This window comes from Meleagris gallopavo, chromosome Z, assembly GCF_905368555.1.
Source record: "Meleagris gallopavo chromosome Z, MGAL_WU_HG_1.1, whole genome shotgun sequence".
Taxonomy (NCBI): domain Eukaryota; kingdom Metazoa; phylum Chordata; class Aves; order Galliformes; family Phasianidae; genus Meleagris; species Meleagris gallopavo.
Window position 1 is genome coordinate 32,777,616 of NC_139435.1, and position 19,828 is coordinate 32,797,443.

The window sequence follows — 19,828 nt, forward strand, 5'->3', positions numbered from 1 at the left end:
GCGCCGCGATACCGTGTGGCTGTTGGGACGTTCTGCCTCCCGGCCGCCCCGTGTCAGTGGCGCCGCGGACCCAGCAGGCACCGCAGTGCCCGAGGAGATGGGGCAGGTGTGCGGGGCAGGCCGTGCTGCGCGGCGCTGTCCGCGCTCCTCCCCGGCGGTGGCCCACGGCCGTACAGCCCTCACGTGCCGTGCCTGGCACGCCTTGCGAGGGCCTGCAGCCCTTCTGCTGTCGGTGCTGTTTGTGCCTTTCCTGCGGTCGCTCCGGGAGAGAAGAGTGGCTGACCCGGATTGCCACCTGAACTGGGTTTTCACGACAACTGGCAGTGTTCACCTCACGCTTATCTCTGTTCCTATGGAAAGCTCTCTCTGTTCCCTGGGTTTTACTCAGATATCTTCATCAGGTGCAGTGCGTACCAACTTGCGGTGTCCAGCTCCGGGATTAGTTTTGATCCTTCATCTGCAGAGAGCTCAAACAATGACTCAAAAAGATTTTTATTACTTTTTTTTTTTTTTAAGAAGTTATTGTGACCAAGAAAATTGTGAGTAATGTATGGTCATTCTAAAAAAATAAAAATAAAAAAAATCTGCAGGGCTGGTTAGGCAGGATTTGACGCATTTTCTGTCAGAGGGGGGAAAAGAAGTGGAACCGAGTAATTTCAGAGTCACAGTTTAGTGCACTTAGGTTTGCCCTTTTGAACCAGCGGGGGCCAAGAACTCGCCAGAACACCGTGTTCACACAGCCCCCTAGTGGTGGGAGACCGCACAGGTTCACATGTCTGTCTTCGCACTTGAAGGGTCCAAAACAGCTTGATGCATATTAAAATGCTGTGAACTTCACTTCACAAAGGCACGGTCTCTGCCACATTAACTGATGTATGCGGTGCCCATCAGTATGCTCCTTTTTTTACTGTGGACTTGCACAGAAATGAGTCAAAGCTAGAAAGAATCACAGCTTTACTGAAGAAGTGGCTTGTGGTACGTAGACAGCTATACAATTAAATATAAAACAAGCTTCCCTTATTGCTTTGGAAAAGTGAGATTATTTTTAACTGAGGCAAGACTTGTGGTAGAGATAGTCTTGTATTCATTAAACCCATAGATGATAGTGATAATAACCTATGCTACACTCTAAAAAATTTAAGCGCTGACCTAACATTTCAAATGAAGAACCAGTTAAATGTAACTACCTCCTAATTTGCTTGCTTGCTTGTTTGTTTTAAATATTTTGTATAAAAACTAATAAAAACTCATGAAGTAATTATTGTCTTGCTTGATGTATAATTCTAGTTTTCTAAATTTCCTTTTTTTCCGCTACCTGTCAATAAGCCAGTGGCTTTTGTATTGACAGTATATTACAGCCTCTTGAAAGCTGCTGAAGAGGTAAAATAGCTGGAGGCAAGTTGGCTGTTGGGAGTTCTGATTCTTGGACTGACAGTATGGGATTACAGGATAAACACTGTGGAGTAAGACATTTCTGCTCAAAGGATCAGCAGCACAATAGCTAACTGGTGACATTTGAATACACATCATCGTTAGACTTCTGACTGAGCAAGCACCAAGCTTTCCAGAAAGTTTGCATCTTTTAGAATCACATTTTTGGTCACATAGACAACTGTATTTTAAATTTGCAATCAGTTCTTACTTTTGGGTTTACTTTCCATGTGGCATATTGAGATAAGCCTAGGAAGGCCTTGTTAACGTACCATTCACCTGCTCAGAGACTTTCTTTGTAATGCTGTGTTTACTGTGAGTTTAGCAAACACCACAGGTATTACGAGAAATTATGAACTTGTAGTTCAATTAACATCTTTTAAGACTGTGTAAAGACCCAAGCTGTGTCTGTCTCATGATTTCTTCAAGTGTCAAATTATCCTAAATTTTGTAGATCTTGTGTACGGTTTTATAAAGTATAAGCAAAGCCTAATCTTACCCTTCTTCTTTAGACTAATGATGTTTGTTTCTGAAGAAAGCAGTGACTAATGATTTTAGCTTAATGAAGAATATCTATCCTATACAGCAAACAATTTTTCGCTGTAGTTTTCTTCAAAACCAGCAATGAACATGATAGTGCTTATAGTAGTTCTCACTGACCTGAGATTAATTAACGTGAACAAAATGTTTTTGAAAAATATTCTTCTCTTTTATTTTGACTTTGCAGATTGGAGTACTGAAATGTAAATTTGAGATACAGAAGGATAAATTTTGATGTATCCAGAGTACAGTATTTCTCTGCAGTCTTAATTTTCCTTCCTACTGACGAATGTGTGGTTCATATGAATATTCTGTTCTATTGCTGCATACCTGTAGGTGCAGACCACATAGTGCAGCCAACAAGCAGAATGGAGGTAGAACATGAGACACCAGTGCCCCATACACGCATTTAGCCACAATCTTCAGTTTATGTGTTGCTTTGTGAGCAAGAACATTTTTACAGAAAATGTAGATTTCAGTAAATGCCATTATGAAATCTTAACGTCACTATTCGTTGTATTAAGAAAAATGGCTGTAGCATGCTACATATGCTCAACATTTAGATGTAGTTTCTATGATGAGTATTAATGGGTAGAATAGCAGTAAGTAGAATAGCTTATATCATTATTTACACAAATGGTGGGCTCTTACTCCTTATTAGAGATTTGTCTTTCCACTTTTGTCCTTTTTTTTTCTTTTTAAACCCTCTTTTATTTGAGTGTTCATTCTGGTTGATCTGCTGGATTTGGTAGAACTTCAACCCTAAAAAAAATAAATTAGGAAAAAATGTCTGCATTTATTTAGATTAGGCTCTAGTTCTTTCCTTGGAAAACTATAATTTACTAGTATTTTAGAGCAACAGTTTTGACATTTGACCTCATATAGGTGATGCATCAAGGATAAGCTTTTACTATTTTTGGAGTATTTCACCTAAACTTAGCTGTGGACTATTGGGACTGCAGCTTGAAAAACTAGAGAAAAACTAAAAATTTTGGTTAAACTGAGTTGCCCAGGATAACATGGGACCTCAGAGAAAGATAAAATATAATTCTCCAGTGTGGAATGTAACTGCTTCATCTGCTTTAACTGTGGGTCTTTCTTTCCTATATCATTCATCACATTCCTTAATGCATCTACAGAAGATTAAACAGGAATCTTAAGAAAAAAGCTTCATTTATTATGCACTCATTTTCATTTAGAGAACACCACCCACTCTGCGTGTTTAACATGAACAGGTCTTGCAGGGAGGAAACTTTACATGATCATATGATTTCAAACACTGTGCACTCATCACATGAGCTGTCTGAATTCACACTGTGATTCTGTAGACATTTCTAATGACAGTGTTCCTATATGTCTAAATATATATATGCTACCTCCGTGTTTGTTAAACAGCTGGCAAAAATCAATGTGAAGTTCATGAAGATATGTCAAGTGTTTCCAATTTGCATAAAAATACCGAAGTTGATTCCAGTTTTATAAAACTTGAAGTATTGCTAGATCCTCCTTGTCATAATGGTGATTTTGGGAGATGAAAAAAGGTTTGTGTGTTTGTTTGGAGGATATCCATATTCTGTTCTGCTCTGTTCTACTCCACTGTACTTACTGTTATTCTTGGTAAAATATCCTCTGCACTCAACTTCTTTTAACTCTCCTTTAGAAGTTGGTGCCACACAGTTTGATTTATCCCAAACTTTCCCAAACGCATTACCAGGTTTTCTTAAAGACAAATGTGCTTCCAGTACTTTATGAGCTCAATTGAGCTCAACTCCTCTGATATATGAAAAGATATAGATACAGACGTTTTTTGTAGCTCTCCAACAGCTTTTGTAAAGGGCTTTAGATGGTTTTAAACATGAACAAAGAACCAAAAACAGTTTAAGACACTAGAGATGAAGAGAATAAGGTGCAAGATGTTGAAGTGACTTTCCTGAAATAGTATAGAAAGTCAGAATGTCTGTTTTCAATGTTTGCCAGCTCTATAGTCATCTTCAGTGAGTGCACACTTTGACATTTAAGATTTCTCTAAATTGAAGTTTCTTATTCCTCTGTTGTGACTTCCAATCTCTGTCGGTCCTTTTTTTTTTTACTATAGCTTTGTAATTGCTAGTCAGAGACCACACATAGTGTTCTATATGCATTCTGGAACATGTCTCAGCTTATCTCATATAACACTTGAGGGTATTTTTCCCCAGTGAATCTCAGTGTTTTGCAGTTCTCTTAGTGTGTTGCCATTTGTTTTCATTATACTATTCCAGTCAAAAGTGATTGCCTTGGAGAGATTTTTGGAAGCATGATGGGAAAGTCTCTCTCTCTCTCTCTCTCTTTTTAAATCTAGTTTAACTGCTTTAGTCTTCTGCTTTAATTGTTAATGTGATGATGCTTCTTTTATCGTGGTATCTTACAACAAACATTTTTGCACTGAGTTTGTTTTCACAAATGAGTTCTAACAAATAAAATGCCTCAGTCACAGCTGATACTGATTGGTGACTCAATGTCTTAAAAGCAGCAAGTGTCAAATGTAATTCTGCAGGGCGAGACACAAAATATGCCATGTCCAATCTTGAAAGATGACTGCTAAGATTTCGCCACCTTTAGCAGAATGGTTTTTCTTCTGTTTACATGCTGCTTGAAGGGAGACTTGAACTGGATGGGACAAACTAAGCTGAATACAGTAGAGAACGTTAAAACTAGCTTTAAATAATGTGTATTAATGACTCCTCATATATCATAACTTTTTCATTCTTTTCCTATCTCTTTTATTATTGTTTCAGATATTAAAATTCCATTAATCTTTGTATCAAGAGAAAGAAAAGAAGACGGAAGAATTGGGAACCTGACATTTGTCTTCTTTCTAATGATTTAATTTTTTACATCTTGTCCTCTTTTATCAGAGAATTCAGCTGTCTTAACTGCAAAAGCACAATCGGTCTTGTTTGAACTTGAGCTTGGTTCTAAGCTTCACAGTCCAAGATCTAGTCTCACTGCATTTTAGTACAAATACTTTGCTGAGAGTATCCACACATTGTGATCAGGAGCAATTGTAAAAACAACATACAGACTTCAGTACAGGCATTAGCTGACATCTGGAAACTGGAGAATAGGAAATGAAAATACAGTGTACAAAAGCTGCTTTCCTTTTAAAAGTAATTTTTTATTTCATGGAATTCTCCCACTGGAATATAAGTGAAATAATGTTTGAACTTAACAATGATATCAAGGTACAACTCTGAGTTTCCTTCCTTGTTCTCCTTTTGGTGCCTCACTTTCAGTTATACTAATTTCACATCCAAAGAGCTGGTCTTGGATCGTAGACCAATCTCACCACATTTGTGGTAGTCCAGGTTGTATTTTCTGGTTTAATAATACTAAATTGACCCAATTTCTTTCTGTGCATGTATATGTATGTATATATATATTTATATATATGGAATAAGTAAAAGGGAAATAACAAACTGCTGGCTAAAGGGTACCTTTTAAATCTTCAAAACGTTTCAGACAAATTCAAATGTGGATCTTTCAGCATTCAGAACTCTTCTAGCTTTTGAGTTTCTATTTTGTATGGCAAGAGAGTCTTGTATTTGATTTTAAGGACAGAAAATGTGACTTTCTACTTTGAAAGTTAATTCATAAATATCCTTAAATTGGAGAAATTCTGAAATCCACCTTCTAGTACTGTTACCAAATACATTCCTCAATTATAGCAGAGGCATATGAGGATGACAAGTCAGTGGCTTTAAAGAGGAAACATGGGAATTTACCACATGAAGGACTGCAGGAAACTAGTTTGTTTAATACTGTCCAGAGAGTATTCTTGGACTATGTCAATGAGTCTGTGTCTCCTGAGTATCTATTTATAAAATTATCCTCTGTATGTTGAACGCTTTTATCTCACCATCTGTTTCTGAATACCTGGTGCACATGCGTGTCCTCTAGCGTATGAATTCTGCAAACCCATACACTGTGTATAAGCAAAATGTCTGTGTATCACTGATATATAAAATAATAGGTAGTAGTGCTCTGAGAAATGATTGCCTTTATGATCTGGACACCATCATTTAATCTGTTCTAGCTCTGAAAATCTTCAAGACTGAATTATAATTATTACAACAGAAGGAAATCTATGTAATGAAAGTAAGTACCCTGCTCTGAAAAACAACTTTAAAACTTGACCAAGACCAAGGCAGCAACCTTGTACCACAGATCAGTGTGATGAGGTCAGGTGTCTTCTGCCTGATTTGTTACTATTGATTAATAGGTATTGCACTGGTAGCAAAGTACAGCATATCCAGCTCATGGCCAACAGGCAGCGTGCAGCCCAGCACAGTTTGCCCTGTGGCCACCTCCTGCCCCATGCCATCATGGTGGCAGCTGTGCTTCTGTCCTGCCAAGTGGCCTGGCCCAGGCTGGGAGTGGACCTATCACTCAGTAGCAAACAAACACTGGTGTGCTATTAACTCTGAAACCAGGGCACAGGGTGCAGTGTAGTGCCAAATTAAGTGACGACAGATAATTACATTTTGATACTCTGGCTAAACACAGTCCTGTGAACAGTAAAAAATATGCATCTGTGCTTTCCATTCTGATAAAGGAATTTGAGAATGTGTTTCAAGACTGCTGAAAAACTCTTTTTTTTTTTTTTTTGGTATATTTGCAACTCCATAAATACGTCATCCTTTCTCCCATTCTTAGAGTTGCAATCAGGCATTCAACTCAAAAATTTGATCATGTCTTTTACTTTTATAAGCCCCGTCTTACCAGAGAAAAGCAATCCTCGCTTCACAATAAAGCAATTACACCTTATTTGTGTAATTGCTTTTTGACAGTACACACCTTTGTGAACAACTGTTGTCAAAGATGAAGTATGGAAAGAGTAAATTTCATCCAAAGTCTTTGATGAACACTTTGAGAACTCACTGAGAATTGCAGCCACTGCTGTCATACCAGGGATTGATGCTCTAGTTTCACAAAAATAAGGTCACATATTCCATTAGTTTTGTTGGATAGTATAGTATTTTTTGTTCTCTGTTTTTTATAAGAAAAAGATTTAAATAAGGTTGTTTTGTTTTGTTTTCTTACAAACATTATATTATATATTTTATGAGGGCTGCTCTGAAAATAATGCATCCTATTTTATGGTATTGGCCCACAATGTTGGAGGTGGATGTTGATGGTATGGCAGTAGAAGCTGAACCTTCCCACCAATATTCCTTTGCATGTTGATGCCATGTGACAGATAGCAGCAGAAGGGTACTCTGAGGGAATGATGTCTGACATGAAGTGCATATGAAGCAAAGGTGTGGCAGTGAATTTCACCATGCAGAAAAAATAGCATTCACTGACATTCATTAACGCTTGCTAAATGTTTCTGAAGACCAGACAGTGGATGTGAGCACAGTGAAGCAGTGGTTGTACATTTCAGCAGTAGTGACAGTGTGCTACCTGCTGGTGCAGATTTCTCTACTGAAAAATAATAATTTGTAGGTGAGATTTTTTTCTATCAAATAGTGTTGTTATGTTCTTTGTGTCAACTGTAGTTCCCATGGATATAGGAGGTATTTCTTTCAGAGTGACCTTTGCGTAAGTGGCCCAAGACAATTCCTCTTCACTCAGTGTGGCCCAGACAGGCCAAAAGGTTGGACATCGATGGCAAAGTAGATCTATTACTAATGAAGGAGAAATGCCACAACGTAGGAGGTAAGAACCGTGACAACTGTTACAAAATCAAGATGTCAGCAGCAGTTATTTGTAATCTTCAGTACAATGCCATTACAAGCAAATAAAATATCTGAACTTGAAATATCAGCTTTACTACACCACAGTCTACAATGTAATAGTCATAAAATTAACTGAATCTTCAGAAACATATGCGTAGCACCTACAATGTTGTGGATTTTTGGTGGTAAATCCAAGCTTTATAGTCTGTGCCTTCCTTAACATTATTGCTATTTCCTGTTTCAGTCCATAATATTATAGAATAGGTTGGGGTTTCCATACATTTTCTTCTCTCCATTTTTTTTTTTCCTTCTTCTGAAAGTTTAAAGAATGGTTGAAATACAATCCAAGCCACATTTTTAAAAAGAAGCTGCATTCACTAACTCATTCCACTTATTTCTCTTAAAAGACAAAAAGTATTTCCTCATCATTTATTTGTGTTCTTATTCCTTTAAAGACAAACATGCACACAAACATAGCTTAGCGCTTTGTAAGAGATCAAATTAAAACTTCAACTTAAATAGGTGAGCTAAAAGAAATCCTATACATGAAAGGGAGGATGATCTTTAATTGAAGTGCTACACTTCTGCTGAGGAAACACACAGACATCTGGTCCTCCATGTATAGTTTTAGGAGGCATTTATTCCAGAAATCTGTTGTAGAAGCATACCATTTTTCCAGACTCCAGAGGAAAATGCTATTTATCAGGAGTGCAACTAGCTAAGACTATGTCATTTTCTAACAGAGATGCATCAAAACAAATTCATAATGGGCCACTTCTAGCTCTCATAATACTTAACCCTGAATTTCCTTTATACAAAACAATTTTATTCACTTCCAGGCTTTAAAGCCCTTTATAGTAATATTATGAAGGCAAGGCCAATAATTTAGGCTACGCATTTAATCAGCGTTATCAGGAAATAGTGCCTCACAATCTTTTGAGTAAAGAAGTTTTCCTAACATCTAACTTAAATTTCCTCTCTTACTTTAAAGCCATTCCCCCTTGTCCTGTCATTATTAGCTGTGTCAGAAGTCACTCTTCTTCTAACTTACAGGCTTTCTTCAAGTACTGGAAGGTTGCAATGAGGTCTCTCCAGACCCATCTCTTCTCCAAGCTATGCAAGCCCAGCTCCTTCCACTTTTCCTCATAAGAGAGGTGTTCCAGCCCTTTGATCATCTTAGTGGCTGTCCTATGGATCTGCTCTAACATCTTTTTTGTATTGTGTGCGCCAGGTCTGAATGCAGTATCCTAGATGTGGCCTCACAAGGGAAGAGAAGACGGGGAAAATCATCTCCTTCATTTTGCTGGCCGCTTCTCTTTTGATGCAGCCTGGAGTGCTGCACTGCCTTTACACACTGCTGGCTCATGTCAAGCTTCTCATCCTTCAGGATATACCCAAGTTCTTTACTGCAGGATGACTCTCAAGAAGTTCTTCTCCCAGTCAGTACTCATATCTGGGATCACCTGGACACAAGTCCAACACCTTGCACTTGATCTCGTTGAATCTCATGTGGGCCCACTTCTTAAGATTGTTCAGATCCCTTTGGATGGCACCTTTTTGTCATATAAACGGCACCACTCAGCTTGGTGACATCAGCGAACTGTTAATGTTTCATTCAAATCCACTGTCTGTGTCACTGTTAAAGATGTTGAAAAGCACTGGTCTCAACACAGGCCCCTTTGGGACTTGCTACCAGTCTCCACATGGACAAAGAGCCACTGACCACAACTCTCTGGCTGTAACGATCCAACCAATTCTTTACCCACTGAAAAATTTGGCCTTTAAATTTGTATCTCTCTAATTTAGAGATAAAAATGTTGTATGGGACCGTATCAAAGGCTTTGAAGAAGGCCAGGTAGTTGACTTCATTTGCTCTGTCACTCCATTGCAGAAGAGTCACCAGTCTGGTGAGGCACAAAGTAAGCTTCTTGAAGCCATGCTGGTTGTTTCAGATCATTTCCTCACCCTGCAAGTGTCTTAACATCTCTTTCAGGAGGTTCTGTTCCATGATCTCATAATCTTCTCAGGCACGAGGCTCATCAGCCTTTAGTTCAATGGCTCTTCCTTTTTCCCTTTGCTTAAAAATGGGAGTGATGTTTCCCATTTTCCTGTCACCAGGCACTTCACGTGACAGCCGTGACTTTTCAAATATGATGGAGTAACAATTCAAAATAAACCTAAACTGATCAGTGTGACACAAGCAAGGATAAGCACAGTCAAAATGATATGTTGCCTACATTACTTTGCAAAACAGACTGCAGAGATAAATGAAACAACAGGATAGAATGTGATGATAATGACAGTTTTCCTAAGATTCTTCTTCTGTCTGCTGACAACAGTGAGGGTAGAGATAAGACCATCAACACCTGCAGACAGTTGACATCAACTTTAATAGTGATGTACAAAGAAGAAGAGGAACTTGCCAATGTTACAGTGTTCTTTCTGATGGAAAGCAAGACAGAAAAGCAGAAATACACAAGGAGATGGTATAATTATTAAAGTGGAAGGTATCAATTCTTCACAGAATGGAAAAAATGAAGCTAACAACAAAAATAAGTGGAGAAAATTTGAAGGTGAAACTCTGAGTTCTGTTTTGCAATTACTTATATATTATAAGAACTTATCCCTAGTTGTTCTGATCTGTTTATTAATATATGTTCTCCTACTTTAGAAGAATTGCTAAAAGATGTAGGGAACTTGGAGATCAGTTCATTTCTGTGGAATGAAGTACTACTGAAGATTTCTGAATTTCTGAAAAATAGAATACCAGCAAGAATGTATTGTTTCTTGTCATGAAAGCCTAAACAAAATACAAGGTCAGCAAGAAAATTTAGCATGGCTCAGTAACAGCATGAACATCAACCTTTTCCTAAATCATTTCATATAAATAAGCATGAAAAAAAATGAAATGCAAGTTTTCTAATTCTGTATGTAAACCCTCTGCGTTCCTACAGAGACGTTTATTCAGTTTGTAAAGTTAAAAAATACAAATGATGTTAAAAAAATGCAGCTTTTGTAAAACAATCTTTTGTCATCCTTAAGAACCAGATTAAGTTTCATAAAAAGATGACTAATTTGCAGAAAGCAAGGACAAACAGAATGAATGGTAGATGAGTGAGGCAAAGAAGAACAGAATAAAGAAAATCAGGGACAAAGGAAAAATAAATACAAGAAATACTTCATCAAAATTGAAACAAAACTTTACATCTTGGACATTCCAGATATTTTTTCTTGCAGACTTTGTGTGTCTTTGGCCATTAATCCTTAGGACTTTTATTCATCACAAGAAGAGACATAAGGAGAGAGTACTTTAGCAATGTCCTCAGTTTGATTACTTCTGCATTAGCTTATCCTGTATATTAAATCACGTACTGTACAAGCTCTACAAGTGCAGGTTCCACATCCTTTTTTTTGTTGTTGTATTTTGCAAGCATGGTAAGGTACAGCTCCACACATAAAGGGATTAAACCATATTCCTGAGAGTTCTGCCTGTCAGCAATCACAAGCGCCTGTGAGCTAAAGAGACACGGAAGATTACATGCAGATGAAGAAACATACCAAGGGCTGCAGCTTGACTTTGTAAGTAGAATAAAGAGAACTCGAAGGCCTTCAAAGAGTTGTACGTGTCCTCTAGTATAAAACTAGATGTACCACTATAGTACAACTCAGCTTTCCTAAGAAATTTAATGAACAGCTTAAGGTGACTGCTAATGGTTACACAAATTATATCATAAAAAACAAGTACACAAAGTTGACAGTGATGCCCAGGACTGTTTCTCTATCTCTTTCTGATAAAGATAGAATTCTCACTGGGAGAATGTATAAAATGGTGGTTTCAGAAGCAGACTCTGAACAGACAAGACAATAAGGAAGTGTACTCTGGTAAGGTATTTACTGAAAATAGCCATGGAAGCAGTACTTTACCTATTTTGAGGAGTAGGTCAGATGTTCTTCTGAATTCATAAAACCCGGACTCTGTATTTTGCAAAGAAGACCCTTTCTTCAGCCCAGCAGCCACTCATTCACAGATTGCAGTTAGTGAGGAAGGTTCTGAAGGTCAGAAGTCTAAGGATGCAAGGCCTTCCAGTTTATAGTCATTACTCTTGCTAGATGCTAGATCTTCGTAACAGTTAAACAAAATATTTTTTCTCCGTAAATAAATTGATTCCTTCTTGCCCTCTCCTAGACAGGACACACATCAGACTTCATTTCTGGAAGACCTTTATTATATCCTTCTTCTGCCTCCCCCATAGACCCAGCCACACCTTTTCCTTTAAGCATTACTCAGAGGTTTTATTTCTGAAAATTATTACCAGTCTTGTTCCTCTTCCCTGAGTGATCCTCAACTTACCTCAAATATCACCAAATTCACTGGACTGATTTGTAAGTAGTTCACTAGCTGAAAACTTTCATGATGCATAGAGAGCAGAGGAATAACGTCCTGTGCTTTATATACACTCTTTATGTACACTCTTAATAGCTCAAAATTATATTTGCCTTTTTTGTCTAATATATCATACAGATCTAGTCAGTTTGTATTTCACTTTAGCTTCATATCACTATCTTCATTACTGTGATCCACAAGATCTAAAATGCTACTCCTTATATTTTTAATTTTTTTCCTTCTGTGTGTTGTCAGTTACTTTGAAATGATCCATTACTTGCTTTCAGTTTAGCAAAAGCAATTTGAACCCTCTCCATAGTATTTTATTAACTTCTTCCAGCCAATTGCTATCCATAATTTTTAAGTGTATAAAGTATACTCTACTCTGTCACTGGAGTTGTCGCTGAAGTTGTCACTGAAGTTATGCTCAATTTTATCATTGTCAAAATACCTGTTTTCCAGTGAGCAATGCCAGGTGTTTCCAGGCACAGCTATTCAAGCAGTTGTGACACTGCTGGTACCAAGATCACTATATCGGTTGCAAAAACATTAGAGATGCTGTTGATTAGGCCAGAACCCATGCCAGTAAATGCTGTTTACATGACTCTGGAAACCCACTGCAGAATTAGTCTTTGTCCTGAAAAGCTTGTCAGTTCAGTTTCAACTTCAAGCTTACCCACTGCTTGCTACTCCAGCAAACCAGTGAAGATTTGTGCATTCTTCTTTGAAAAGTAGATTCTAAGAGCTACCCAAGGTACCTAGAGTTTAACATTAGTAAAAGCAGTAAATATTTTAGAAAACATAAATTTGAGGCTTGAATTATTTTTTTTTTGAATTCTTTTTTCTTTGTATTTCATGCAAGGCCCTTTTTTAAAAATCATCCTAAGTTCAGCATTTTCCTGCTGTGCATCTTCAGAGATCCATGAATTGAAGATGGTACACAGGCATGAATGTAACTCTCTGGTTTAGTAGGAAAGATCAAGGAATCAAATTCAAGTCTTTTGCAATGTCTTTCAGAGCCCTAACCACAGTAAAGATATTTGGCTGGCCCAGAGCTAACATGTGATACTTAAGTCATATCCAGACTGTGGATTTCTTAAGAAAAGAAGAACACAACTGTATTTTCAGGAAGCAATAATTTCTGATCAGAGGGCAGAATGATTCTTCTTGTATCTTTTTTCAGATACTTGCTGTGAATTACAGTATGATGGAAGAGATATCTCCAATGTGATATTCACTGAACCCATTTCATAGCATAGCCAAAATTAGAAATCAGAGGAACTTACAGGACTGTCTGTTCAGAGTAGAAAAATATGTTTGCAGTGAAGTGTTTATATAAGAAATAAGAACAAAGTCAAGCAGCATAATTAGACAGTTTTCAAGTAAAGGCACCGAAAGTTACATAGCACTTACAGATGTGATGGAATAAATTAATTCATCTCATGTGGGCAGTACCGGATATCCAATAGAAAATTTGAAAATAGATCACCACATAGAAATGGTCGCAATATTCTTTAAGAAAGAGCCTTAAGAATGAAACATTTCAAGACACACAGCACAAACAAACAACACATGGTGGCAACTGTGGATTTGTGCATTAAATCTGACATGTTTGAGAGCATTAAATAATTTCACCCTATGCTTAAATGCAGAATTCCCTCAGGCACCATTTAATAGGTGTTGGGTATACTTCATCCCCTCTTTGTAATATTTCTCAATGTTCATGTACCCTGTGAGCTTCCTGCAATTATTTGTTATTAAAATCAGTTCTACTGGCAATAAGGTTTCCATGCTGAGAACTAGGAGAGAAAATAGTGATGATTACAGAGCTACACAGCTGCTATTATTGACCCTGACTAGTTTATTTTGGACACCCTTGATTATGATTTTATTACTATTCTTTTCCTTTTGGGTGAAAGCCTGGGAACGTGCTTGGAAAAACAGGTTTCCAAGGAGGTTGGAGAATGCCCATTTTATTGTCTAAATCCACCAATTGCTTATGCAATGTGATTTTGAGATAAACAGATTCTGAACTTCATTGTTATTCTTAATGATAGTGCAAAAGATGTATTTATTTTGATTTGTACAAATATAGGGCTACTCTTCCAGAATAAGGGACCACAATCAAATTGAAATGGAGTCTTTTAAGTTTTTTAAAACAACTTCAACACAACATATTTTTATTTTCTTGGTATATTAAAATATATTCTCTCTTCTTTTTCCCTTAGAACAGATAGAAGGGCCGGTAAGTGGAAGTAGATCTTAATGAAAATTGTGTTGAATACATAAAGTGAACAAAAGTAGCTGCTTTTTCTCAGAATTATCACTTTAAGTATAAAAAGTAAACTACTTTTCAAACAATTTGTGGAACTTTATGTTGCTATTGGCTCATAAGGTTATTTGTCATATATTACACAATACTAGACGCCTTCTTTAGCATGTCATCCACATACAAAAATGGCTATGAAGTGCTCTATTAAGTGAGTGGGAAGCACATTCTCTGTCATTTACACCTATCTTTCACTTTTTATGTCATTTTTGCAAGTAAAGCAGTGTGTTTGACTATTCAGATTCTATAATCCTCTCCCATAGAACAGTCTATATATGAACTTTCCTGATTTGAAGCATGTGTTCTACTCTTTCAAATCTGTAACAAAATTTGTCTGTTTTTTCTCATTTTTCACTGTAATCTCACTTAGCTACCTTCAAACATCTTTCTTCTATTTCCTTCCAAGCCCATCACATAAGTTTCATTTCCATTTTGTTCTGTGCACTGGTAAAATGTTTCTCTTAAGATTTTAACACAATCAAAAATTATACTAAATACAACCTAAATGCTAGTGAAAAGCAATCAAAATATTTCACTTGAAAAAGAGGCATGCAAAAACACTGTCAGTTAAATGGTTGTGATGTCTAAGACAGCTTTCTATTTTCAGTGGGAGTGTTTTTCTCCCTCTTGTGAAACAATGCTTCTAAAAGCTTTCAAATGCGACTTGAAAACTGCACACCTTTCTAACATTTATGAGCAAATAAGGCTCCTTCTCATTTCTTAAAACAACTCTTTAGCTTTTGATCTGTTTTATTTTATTTGTTTTTTCCTAGATAGCTTCGAAGTGTAACCAGGTAAGAAAAGACATCAAAGCTTTTCAGCAAACAAAGTTCTAGTACAAAACTACATCATCACAGACTTTCTTTCTTTCTTTCTTCCTGAAAACAAGTCATTCACATAATATTCTGAGAAGGCACCAACTATGTAATGGGCAACATGGGGAAGAATTTAGATAGAAAGGAGATAAGGGAGGGGAAAATCTGCAGGGCAGTACATCACAAGTGGCTTGAAAAAGACAAATATTGGTAGAATCAAGTAAAGCTGAATCTGTGAAAGTGACAAATCTCAAAGGATTGAAAGAGATAGTGGCCCGTCAAGAAAAAGTCTAATACCATCACATAGTGAGAATGAGCAGGAGTCACAGATGAGCTGCCAGGAAGTATTCATTTAACTGCCGAGAGAGAGAAATACTTGAGGGATGAAGAGCCATGTTAGTTGCAGGGTAACTGGTTACGGAAAACCAGTATTTAGAGGAAAAGCATACACAACAGAGCAGCAAAAAACTAGCCTGTTATTCAGAAAAGCTGTATTCAGAGAAGTGAGATGCTAAACACTAAACATCAAAGTAGAAAAGAGCACGTGCCCACCCCTGAAAACAGTGTTCCTCGCACATCTTCAGACAGATTACTCAGAACAGACAGTAAGAAAATGATAAAGATTGTGTTAATGCATTTGTGCAAGAAATAGTGAAAGATGCTCTGACTGTGAATATCTGTAGCTGACAGTTCAGCTACTCTTTTTCTTCTTGCTGGGTAGGAAAGAGGAATGAGGAAATAGAGCCAGACAGTCTCTTCAGAGGGTGAAGAAGGGAAGACATAGAGGAACTCCTTTGGATACAAGTATGAGACTGCAAATCTTAACAGCCCCAAATGGAACAGATATCACAAAAAGTAAAGAAAAAAGTGATTAGAAAACCCAATGACAAGTTATTCTCACTTTACAATCTTGTTTTCTCAAAATAAAAACTGACAAATGGAGTAACAGAGGCTTCTGAGGGAGGCTAGTAAGGTGAGACTTAAAAGAAGTATTATTCATAATATTCAGAAAGAACTAAAAAAGTAAAGGCTGTCCAATTCAGTGTGCCTAAGGGTACTGAGCTTACATCCCAGATTTCTCCTCTGCTCTCTGCTGAGGCTCTTGCTAAATCCCTGTATACATTAAAAATACTAACCACGCTCTGCACCTGCTTGACAGAGCAGATGCCATTGGAGAATACAAATTCAGTCTGGATACTAAGCTTTTATTGTGTGCAAAACACTCGTATCCAGAGATGACCAGTAGTGATTAAGCTAAGGTAACACACAGAAGTTGCTCCATGTGAACTGAATTAATTGATTTATTAGTAGAAAAATAGCCAGGTGGGTTGGACTAATTAAGACTATGATTGCTAATTGCCAACACTGGGGACAGTATGAGTCACTGCAGAGATAGCAGATGCATTCTGTTCTTAGAAGCTCTATAAACTGCTAGTTAGTTAATACCAAAGAAAGCAAGAGTAAAGGACAAAAGCTTCTGTGTGTGTGATTTTTTTATTCCACCACAGACTAAAAGGAAAATCTGAAATGTCTCATGGTTGCAGTAGTATTGCATACCAGGTGTAACTCAATCAGGATCTGTTTTTGCCAACCAACGTGGCAAGCTTGTAGAAAGGATCTCTATTTCCCATGTGTATGGGAACTGTTGAATCACAGCCTGAACCTCTGATTGATCACCTGAGGCGAGCAATGAGTCAGCCACGGGAGCACAGGTGAAGGCAAATCACCTGTGCTGCAGGAAGGGGTGGAGCCTGGCTCCATCTCTCCCAGACCCATTTAACAGCTGACTGCCAGTGGGGAAGGATCTCTTTCTGGAGATCCCTCCTTTGGAGTTTTATAGCTAGCCTAGGACAAGGTAAGCACTCTATCTATTCTCTTTTTGGAATAATAACCTGCTTAGTCAAACTCTCTTGTTTATTTCATAATTACAGTATCTGTATATTCATTGACTATGCACTGTGCTAGTTGTATCTGCATAGTTGTGGGGGTTTTGTTGCTGTTTGTTTGTTTTTTCTTTTTCAGTGAACCTAACGATTTATAGCAGTTTTGTATGCTCTTATATAAGGAAAAGAGGAATCTTCTCTTTCTTAGCTTCAGTCAGATCTTTGTTCTCATAAGCACAAAATGTTAGGGAAGTTTTTTTCTATTAGTTGCCTGTGGCAATTTTAAGTACATTATTTCACTATGAGAAGTGAATGAGATTTATTATGTATCTGTATGTACTTTCTAGCTCAAAACAGTAATTTCTATCTAATTTTTAGGATTTTGTTTTGATAGATTGTTGCCAGAGTATTGGTGTACAGTCTTTCATGAGATCTGCCCTGTATGTTATTATACTCATACTTCTGTTCTGCCAGAAAGTTATCATTGATACCACATTTTTTTGCTTTTTCTTCCCTGATACATCCTTAGTATTTTGTGTTCTTTCCCTCTTTCTCTTTTTCACTTTCTTTTTCTTACTTTCCCTTCTTTCTTTATTTTTTTAAATGTTTAAGTATCTTTTAGTATTCATTCTTCATCTGTCTGATATCATGCAGTACTTTTTTTCCTCTTCTGTATGCAAAACAACAAATTGAAATATCACTTTCTGATTTCATGTTGTGAACTTGTGTGTTTCGTTTGACTTTTTCTTTTAGGAGTATTTTAGTTTGTTGCTTAGAATTAGATACTTCTAGATTCAATTCAGAGTACAGAGATACCAATATCCTTGCTTTATGGCTTAGAAATGGCGTAGTCTGAGGCCTGAAATGTTTTCTGTTAAGCTCAGTGTTTTATGCTTTACATGCTACATGGATATTATGTGCACAGCTTTGAAATATAGCCTTACATAAACTCCAGTTTGTGTAAAAATGCTAAAATCAGCATTTTCACTAGTTCTTTGGTCTCACACAATGCTGCCTATATAGTTGTATGGGCAACACGTTCACATTCACTGCTTGTGCCAAAATACATTTAGACTTGCAAAACAATACTGCGATACAGAACATCCACTTTCTAGATCTGCTGTGTAACTGTGTTCCTGCAATTCAACTCCTGAGGTCATACACTGCTGACCTATGGCCTGACAACTGAAATTTATTTGAAGCTTTTTTGTATTTCTCCCTCTCAGCTGCTATTCTCCTCAAAGATGGAACTGAATGTTGTCTATGGAGGGGCAAGATCTATCACCTACTTCATGTTTTAGATCAGAGTTCAGATCTCCCTGGTTTACTTTGGCTTTAGCTGATTAACTGAGTTCAGCCATTAGTATATGTGGAATGCCTTGGCACAGACCCAACTGAAAGGTGCAATTTATGTACAATATGTATTGCTTATACAAATAAACTGTATTTGAGTTATTTTTCTATAGGGATGAATGCATTAGTTTTTATTTGTTATTTTTAATGGATCAGAGTAAAATACTGTTCTGTTTTATTTGATCTCTGTCCCAATGGGGTTTCCTTTCATCCCCTGACACTGTGACAGTTTCCTCTTTAGACTTTTAATTAAATTTCCAAGGACCTCCTTCCTGTACTACCAATGGTGGTGGCAGTTTCTCATTCTAAGAGCTAGCCCAGGTAGTTACTCTTACTTCATAGCAAGTTTTACAGAAATGATTGTTGAGTATTCTTAAGCTCCAGTGTAGTTTGGGAATTTACTTGGATAAAAAACAAATGGCTGAAATAGCCAAACCACTTTTATATTTGACCATAAAAGAAACTGCCATATGCATAATTGTGTTATTATGGATCATCAGGTCATGGATCAGAGATGAACATGGTAATTCAGATCAGTTATTTCACTATTGCTATTGTACTCTGGAGGTGGTCTGATCACACACATCCCTCTACTTTTTTTGAGCCTCTGCAATATTGCTGACACAGTTCTTAGACACTGTAGATATCTCTTTTCTTACTCGTTAAGATTATAATAATCTGCATTAGCTACACAATACTTTGCTGCTTTCCATTCATTCTACCAGTTTTTTTTAATTGCGCCTTTGCATACTACTGTAGGGGAAAAAAAAATAGTTGTGAGATTTCCTTTTTGTTCAGAAATGCTTCCCCAAAACCTAAGTCCAGACTGAAAAAGAATCAGGCATTACTCAGTTCTGCCACACTGGGTATTTGTAAGAGGATAATAACAAAGCTGGTGTTAGTTATGCAACATTAAAAAAATAAAAATATGGATTAAACATAGAGTCTAATAAAATTGCCTTCAGGAAACCTACTCTGTTGTCACCAAAGCATGTTGTCACCAAAGCATATTCTACATTTCTTATTTTCTTAGCTTGTTTTCAGAACACCAGCTTTAATATAAGGTTGATTCTAATGAAGCTAAGGCTGGTGCTTTGTTTTAAATTTTGTTACGAAAAAGCAAAATGTACACATCTATAAGCATAGAGTCTTAGTGAAGGTGCTTTTATTCCTAAGTCATTCCTGGAATGCTAAGACATTTTTTCAAGAAAGGGTTCAGCCTGAGCAGACTGAAAATAAGGGTAGTCCTACTCAAGACAGTTATTCTGCCCACATAGTTTCCAGGAAAGAGAAGACCACCCTCTTCTGGCATGAGCTGGAGTAGCTCTTAGAAGACTTGACAAAGTATGTTCAGAACTGTGTTTTCAACACACAGG

The 19,828-nt window shown here is 37.1% G+C and overlaps 1 pseudogene; it reads left to right on the forward strand.

The window, feature by feature from the left end:
* Positions 1–97: 97 nt before the first annotated feature.
* Positions 98–11,782, forward strand: LOC146542195 (uncharacterized; annotated as a pseudogene).
* Positions 11,783–19,828: the final 8,046 nt, after the last annotated feature.